Source organism: Centroberyx affinis, unplaced genomic scaffold, assembly GCF_046629955.1.
Source record: "Centroberyx affinis isolate AG114_WGS23_722 - 3 ecotype Tasmania unplaced genomic scaffold, CSIRO-AGI_Caff_v1 ptg002687l_1, whole genome shotgun sequence".
Classification (NCBI taxonomy): domain Eukaryota; kingdom Metazoa; phylum Chordata; class Actinopteri; order Beryciformes; family Berycidae; genus Centroberyx; species Centroberyx affinis.
Genome location: NW_027280869.1, coordinates 226,497 through 235,173, shown reverse-complemented (window position 1 = coordinate 235,173; position 8,677 = coordinate 226,497).

The following is an 8,677-nucleotide window of genomic DNA, read 5'->3' as shown; positions in this document are numbered from 1 at the left end:
GCTTTTCGTCAACCAATATGCTTTGCAGCTGCATCACAAATCTCCTATCAGCCAAGTCTGGCCCCATCACTGAACTAGGAAAAGAGATATCTGAAAAAGATTGTTGTGATGTGGATGCTAGCTGGTCAATTCAATAATGTTATAAATAAAAGTGACACAGTAAACTGTCTTGTCTTTAGCCCTAGTCTCTACTCCAAAACACTCTGAGCTGTAGCTTGAGAAGAGTCAGCTCAGTTAACCTGAACAAATATAGTTGGTTTGGCGTTGTTAGCTAGCTAACTAGCCAGCAGGTTACATTAAGATGCAACTGCTAGCCTCTACTAGTGCCAGCTTCTACTAGACACATTAGCTCACTCAAATAAGATATGTTCACAAAACAGTGATGGTTAGCTGACCAGATAATATGGTTAGCTAGCTAACAAGTTGACTTTATCTAAACAGAATCGATAATATTTATCAGTGGAAAAATGATCAATTTCCCCAAGGGGATTAATTAGTGATATCTTATCTTATCTTAGTTGCCAGTCAAAAACAGCCCATAAATTAAAACCATGTCTGTACAACTCAGTTTTACGTTTCGAAACACAATCAGCAGTTCCCAGCCAGAGAGCTGATGACCTCCAATATGGCCGCCAGAGGGTGGTACATCACCTGAAAGCCCTCTACAGCTGAGTAGAGATCATTATTAAGTATATGAGACAGAGGTAAATTCCATGAAAACAATTTCTTCCATGTAAAGTATAACAAATAAATACTCTTCTGAAAATTGAATAGTTTTTTCTTCATATCGGTGGTTGTTCAGCTTGTGGTGATCACGGACTGGAGTTCATAGTTAACTTACCATTACACTGCTGAGGATATGGTTTACTTTGCCTCAAAAAAATTCCTTACACTCGTCTCTCCAGGATCAGTCCAACATCAGCCTTAGGCAGCAGGTTTACTAGATATTTGACAAACGTGCCTCACTCAAGCCAATGGGGTTCGACAAGGCAATTTGTCAGTCCCCAACACTTCAAAAAAATGATATCTGTAATGACTGTAGCCCCCGAGCTCTGTGAGGTAGTTATGCGCCTCACATGCTGTCTCACTTAACGTAGTGTGTGTGTGCGTGTATGTGTGTGTGTGTGTGTGTGTGTTTGGGGGGGGCACCCGCAGCACTCAAAAGCCCAACCAATCCTTTCTCCAGCTCCTCTAGCATCTTCTCTGTAAGCTTTTATCAAGATGAATGAACCCATTTACAGCAAAATGGTGTGTGACAACCACCATGATCGGTTGCCTTTCTCCCTCTGCCAATGTGATTGGATCTGTGTATCGTCTGGATATCTGCAGGAGACAGAACAGGAGGCAAAGAAGTATGTGTAGATGTCAAGTGAAGTCCAAATTTATTCATGAAGAGACTTTAACAAAAGGGCTCATCACAAAGTGCCGATACAGATAAGAACAAAAGAGAATAACATTGCAATTTAAGTCGGGATAGCACTAAGCTCTGGCTGGGATTTAATGATCCACACTGTGTCTCATGTTCAGGAACCCTGCACAACATGTACATATTTCTCTGATGCCAATATCTATGTTCATTTAAATTATTATGGACCAAGAGTACACACCCAAGTCAAAAGTTTCAAAAGTTGCAAGTGCTTTTGAAAGCCTTTGGAAAACTATGACATGGTAGATTTTAATCATGATTTATGAAGAGGCCCAGTGGCTTAATTGGGGTTAGACGTGGCCAAAATCTTGTAGGTTGTTGTATCAAGAGTAATTTTTAAGTAACGACAAAATGAAAATGTTGTATTATTAAGTTGTGCATGCATTGTGCTAACATTAAGCCTACAGTCTTGTACTTGTGTGAATGTGACATGTAGGTTTTGAAGCAGACCCACACTGACTAGAAGAAAAAAACTTCACTGTGTAAACCGCACACTCATAAAACAATGGTAGAGAATTTATCTTCTAAATGGGGCATTTGTGATCGGCCCCCCACTTAACTGCATGTCCTCCCCTGCACAGGTAGGAGAAAATGCAGGGCTACGGGCAAATAGGACTTAAAAATAAAAGTGGTTCTCACAAGTGGAGTATGGAGGAGGGATGACTTATAACTGGCAACGCAAAACACCCTCACACATTGTTTGGGTTGAGCTAATGCATTTCTTGACCTACAGCACATTTTACCAACTCTACATTAAAGGCTTTAACCTGATTTACTGCTTACTAGTTTAATTGATTTTGTTTTGCGTTCATGTGGTGTTTTTCTCATACTCCTTTTCTCTCTTTTTTTTGTTTAACAATTTATGTATTCATTCCACCAATCATGACATAGAGACGCAAATTGACAACACAATGAAATTGATACCCCTCCCACCTGCACCCCTCACCTTCGCCCTATCCCGCTCCAAACCCAGTCAGCCCACTATCAAATATTCGGACAGTGGACAGATATCCTCATCCTCACAAACCCAAATCAAGGCATTAACACTGCCGGAGTTAAGGGTTCGATTGCCACCATGGCTGCCCATACTAAGGGCACATTCACATCAAGCATGTTTGGAGCATTTACTCCTTTAGTTCGGTTCGTTTGGCCAGGTGAGAACAATGCCATTCGAACTCGGGTGGCACCAAATAACAGCACAGAGATGCCTGACACTGTGGTGCGGTTCGTTAGGTGTGAGAAGGTAATCCGAATCAATTACAGGAAACAAACCCAAAATGCAAGGGTTTATGGGTAAAAGGAGACGGGTGTGGACATCTGATAGCCAGCACTTCCTCATGCGAAAGTGAGGGCAAACAGTCTGGACTCATGCTCATATTCAGCTATTTCTTCATGTGTTCTTAACTAGTATGAACACCAGAGAAGATATATTACGGCAAAGACCACAGACAAGTCCATCATACAGTCATCATTAGCTGAACTGGGACTGTAATCGGATTTGTTTTGATGAAAAATCTCTAGCCTCACTGGATGACAGATTACCAAAACTCTGCCCAGTAAACAAGCTGCTATCCTGTAAACGGATTCACTCATGGTTTTGTAAGATGACAATCGCTAGCTTATTTATTTTTCTAGCTTTCTAGCTTTTCTCAGTTGGGTCAATAGGAATAGTATTAGGGCATCATGGCTCAGACCCTGACACTTACTTTTGGTTGCATGTAATGTTGGTGATCTACAAACTGAAGCTCATTAACTATCATTGCACTTTGTGGCTCTAGATAAGAGCAGCATCTGAATGCCTAAGCTGTAAATGTAATGTTCCCCAAAAGGTAGCGTATGAATATGTATATATATTTATCAAAGTATGCCACAAGAACAATATAGAACATTATATCTTTTTACATTTATTTGATACCTTTTGACTATCAATAAATACCAGTCTGTGCCCATTTGTGACCTCTGACCCAAATACAAAGTGATGTTTCATGGTACATGAAATATTAACAAAGCGTGCTGATAAATCACCTGAAGATAATATAAAATAGAGTTGTGATGAAGAAGCTTAAAGCGAGCAATACTAGTTTTTTCCTTTAACGCTTCATTGATTATAAAAGTAGTTCCCAAAGTGGGGTTTGGGGACCTCCGGGGGTCCTTGAGGGTATTTCAAGGGGTTCCACAGGGACTGCAGCAAAATGAGGAAAATAAGTTTAATTTCACTCATTAGAGAAGGCACAGTGAGAACATGTATATTGATGTCAATTTTGTTCATAGGTTTCACTGTCCTCACTGTTACCTTTCCATCTACATAGACAGATGTAATTCTGTATAAAATCATATCTGCATAAAGTTATCAGTGTATAAAGTCATATCTCTCAGTTGGAGATCAACAGACTGTCACATATCACATATCAAGCAAGAAAAATCTCTTGCATAATGTTCCTGAGGATAAAATCTTATCAAAACAGATCCATGGTCTATTACCCATCTATTTGAAGGTCTTTGAAATGAAAAAGTTTAGGAACGCCTATAATCTATAATTCCGTTTGTTATACTTGCGTAGACGATCCAGAAACATTTCCAGGTAAAGATCCAACGCCAAATGTTCCAGTGAGGACTCATCATGCATCGACACGGAGCCCGTGCATTAATCATATTTTATTTTATCTTTCACACTTTCTAAAAATAGCGTAAAGTGATGCCATGCGTTGCATATTTCGCTGAAGGAAATACGTAGGCAACAGCAAAAACAACATCAGCCGTATCGAAGCTGGATGGGTGTGGAAGGGTCCGGCCTTTTTCTCGGTGGGTGGAGGTACCAGCCTGCCTTCTCTTTGTACATCTTACATCTGGAACGGGCACATTTTTCCCCTCTTTTTCAAATAACATCTGCAGCTAAAAAGCCAGACAGGTAGTTAGAGTTGATTGGTCATGGATGGATTTTCTCTCTCTCTTTCTATGTTGCTCTCTCTCTCTCCCTCCCTTTTTTCTATTCTACAAAGCCCAGAGGCTAGTATTTCACTGATTACAGAGTCCCTCCATTTGAATGGTCGTTTGTGTATTGTCAGAACAAAGGGGCGAGCGGCCTCTGAAGAGGTGCTAGACAGGGGAATGGATTGGGCTCAGCCATTAGGTTGAGTGGACCTGCAGGTTCAGGCTAGCTTACTAGCAAGGAGGGACTCCACTCCAACTGCTGTTGGACTTCTAGTGGCTGAAAAAGAGGACTTCTATGCAGCAGCTGCATTGTTGTCCAATTTCTTGTTAAGCTTTCAGTCATTAGGCAGAGCACTGGCAGTTGTGGTGTAGACTAATTACTAACTGCTAGCATTGTACTAGAATTTGGTTGTTACAATCCAAGCTACAAAGCTTACAGTAGGCAAGATTTTTATGTAAAAATACACTCATCAGCAATAATCGAGACCCCATAGATTTGCCCTATTTGCCCAAATTAAATTCTGGTATTGGGTATGTCCACAGGAATTGACACATCGAAACTTAAGAGCAAAATACAAACTGTCTCCTAAACAGCAGCAACCAAACACTCCATCCAGAGAAAGTTTGACTCATCAACACTAGATCCTTTGCCTCTCTCATGATTTTTCCATATACATCATACACCAAACCTTAGCCTGACAAAGATGCGGTAAGTAAGGTTTTGTGGTAGTAGATTTTCAAATACATACCAAATTTTGACTACACCAGAAAGTAAGAATTTAGAAATGGGATTTTTATTGATGCAGGTCTCCCACCATATTCAAAATGACATAAATACAAAATGTCTGAATGTAAGGAGATTACACAAGATGAAACCAATCTGAACTGTTGCCACAACAAGGGAGCTACAGCCCGGTTGCACCTGAGGAAGTGCTTTTCAGACAGCACAACAATCAGACAAACATTCCCCTGACAGGTCACGCCTTTGAACACTCACTTTATACTTCTCACCCCTAACAGGAAGGTAACGACTTCAAATCAAAGTCCCTCATCAAATTATGTGTGTGATCCCGGGTCACAAGCTAGGTGGGCCACTAGACCCTTTGATTCTAGAGCATCACCTTTGTGAAGCTGTTTTCAGGGTGAATTTTAATTTACTGTGGGCCCAAATGTCATTAATGAGGTCTGTAAATTCTTATCCTTCTGAGGTCAAAAATGTATTAAATATAAGGTTGTATATACAGCTGTCGCTATGTTTTTTTTTTTAATTCCCAAAAAATCACATTTTGTGTGAGTCAAACCCTCTGGCCAACAAGTCTCCCAGCAATTTTATGCCACATTACAAACAACCAGCCCCTTAATTTGGTAATTATGGCCATCCAACAAACAATTATGGGGTCGTTCAATTCAGGGAGAAAAAAAATTAAAGAGCTGACAAAAAAACACTTACATCATTTTACTTCCCAAAACTTTCACCACCAGTCCACCCAGCTCTGAAGGCTTATTATGTCATTAACGCATAACTCATATTGTTCAGCAGCGCTCTGAGAGCAGAAATGAGGCTTTATGATTACCTTTGCTTGTCCAAGGGAGTTGACATTTATCTGTCAAACATGGGCCAAAAAGTTAGAACATATGGGTTCTGTCGGCTGATTGTTATTTGATTGTAGCATCGTGACACTTTTTGGCAGTTTTTTTGTACTGAGTAATAGCCAAAGAATTTGTTCGAGCAAGAATAGTTTGGTGAGGTGTTCAAAATGCACGCAGTCACATGAAAATTATTGCATGTGTTAGCAACTAGCAACAAGAGACCCTGTACTTTTGTTTATGTTTTTGGACAACTTAAAACTCCCCGTTGAACTGAGAGGGAGCAAATCATCATTAATGTCAAACAGGCGACTGAAGTTAATGGAAACGTTAATACGTTCGGCGTGTACCGCGGTGCTCAGAGATGATTTGTTGAAGAGCGACGCTTTAATTTTCACCCTTCACTCCCACGGCCTCTCTCCCCGAGAGCGCCCGCACCCACATTCTCTGGCCCCTTCCCTTCAAGGCAAAACCTAAATGGCCCTTAATGACTCCATGCAAACAACGTGTGACGGGGGACAAATTACTAAAACACTTCCCGCTCCCCCCCCCCCCCTCCCCTCCTTCAGGTGATACTTGAAAGGTCTGTGTGGTAGCGAGTGAGCTGCACCTCCTCTGGCTCCTCTCTCTGTCACCCTCCACAATGTCAAGGTGTCGCGACCCTGTTGCGACCCGGGCCTCAACAACCCGTGTTAGCCATTGGACTTCGGTAGCCTGGAGGAGGGCACAGCCGACAGTGTGAAAAGGGAGAGGTGTGTGTGTGTGTGTGTGTGTGTGTGTTTGTGTGGGAGGAGGGAGGAGGGGGGGGTCACCATATACTAATGGGGTGAGGCTGATTTCAGTGAGATGAGAGGAAGAGGGCCGTCCCGTTTGGGTCTTCACGCGCTTGTTGGCCTGTGACTTTTAGTTAAAAAAAAGCTTGTGGGTGGCTTATATGAGTCAGTGGTCACCCCTCTGCATCCATCCCCTCACCTTGGGAATTCAATGGGACACATACACCCCCCCCCCCCCCTCTCCCACCCCAACCCCCCCAAACACCCCTCCTTCATTGCCCTGGCACCCCTCCTTTCCTTTAAGTCGATATGTCCGTGTCAGAGATGAAAGTGCAAAGTGGGAGGGACGCGGAGGGGGTCCTGACACTAATGTAGTACATTGGGCTTCACTTACTGATCTGCCAAGTTCTTTTGTCAAGCCTTAAATGCCTGCTAGGGCCCTTTGAACCGCCGAGCGCTCGCCCGCCCTCAGACGCCTTCTTCTCTAACTTCAATGAGATATCCTCGGTGACATTCCCACAGTCCCGTCGCCGCAGACAGACACGCATAGCTGCACGGATGCAGAGAGGTTCAAATTCAAAGACTTGAAAAGGGGTCTGGGACTCGTCAAATAACATTATTCACCACTTCACGGCTCTCGAGTTATAAGTTCAGTTTGTTTTCGCCAACCGAAATTGAAATAGAATTGACAAACGTGGCTGCAGAGAATCATTTGAGCCACTGGACGGACCCGTGGCTTCAAAGCACTTTCATTGGCCGCCAAAGACAGCAAGCCAGGTAAACTAAGACCTTTAACTTGCTTGCTTGTTTTTCTCACTCCCTCGCTCTTGTCGGCTAATCTCTGTGGGTAACCTTATCCCAACTCTTGAGTGGCTGCCCCCCCCAACCCCCCTACCCCCCCCTTCTCCTCCATCCACCCCCCCCCCTCTCAGCCTCAGAAACTGGACTGTGAAACAGCACTCTCCATTCATAATGCTCGACCAATAGCAGCCGACATTTGGTTGACACATGCTGTCCACCTTGCAATTTTAGAATAGTTTTGAACAGTTTCAATAAGGTCGGTGCAGTGGTACCAACCCTTGTGACTGAATATGTAAAAAAAACAAAACAGAAGAAAGCCATTTTATTTAAAAGCCTGCAATGAGTCAGGTAGATGTGGCATTTTGTTTATAGCCTGATCACCTTCCTTTCAGACTCAGAATCAGTTTATTCTCCACATGCAACAAATGCACAGGAATTTGTATTTGCGCAGAAACATATCAATAGTTTAAAAAGTAAAAAAAAAAGAGACAATATGCTCAGTCCTTCAACTCATGTCAACAGGAATTTAGTTCCAATTGTAGTGGCTGATTTGGCTTGTGGTTGAGATTTTACTAGATGTAAGTATAAAGTAATTTTCTGTCCACTGTGCCTCCTTTTGTGCCACTCATTGTACAAGAGATCTGGTTCTCCAAATCCTGGTTGGTTCGCTGCCAAAGTGACTGGTAGAGTAGACAAGTGTAGCAGCTCCAGCCAAAACTTCACCCACATTTGGCTTGTGGCTGTTGTTAATTTCCCACACTAGATGGAAGGGGGAAATGTTAAAAGTCATTAAGAAAAAAAAAAAAAAAAGAAGAGGGTCCTGCGCTCTTGCCACAAGCGGAGATACCGGCCCTTCTTGTTTTGAATCACAGGTGGCCACATCCAAGACCGCTGCTCTCTCTTTTCTCACCACAGTTGTGGATTTATAGTCACGCTCGAGAAGATTGTCACAAACATGTGCTTAGGAGGCGATGAGTGACTTCACCACGCTGGCTCTATCACAGTCGGTGGGGTAATTGCTGTTTATCATTCACTGCTTTTAATCAGTTGTCAGGCGCCCTCATTTTGGACTTCCAAGGACATCTTTATAGTTTATTGGTGGTAAGCAGCAGCAAATGTGAGCCTCATTTGATCAAACAGGCCCAAAGCATTGTATACT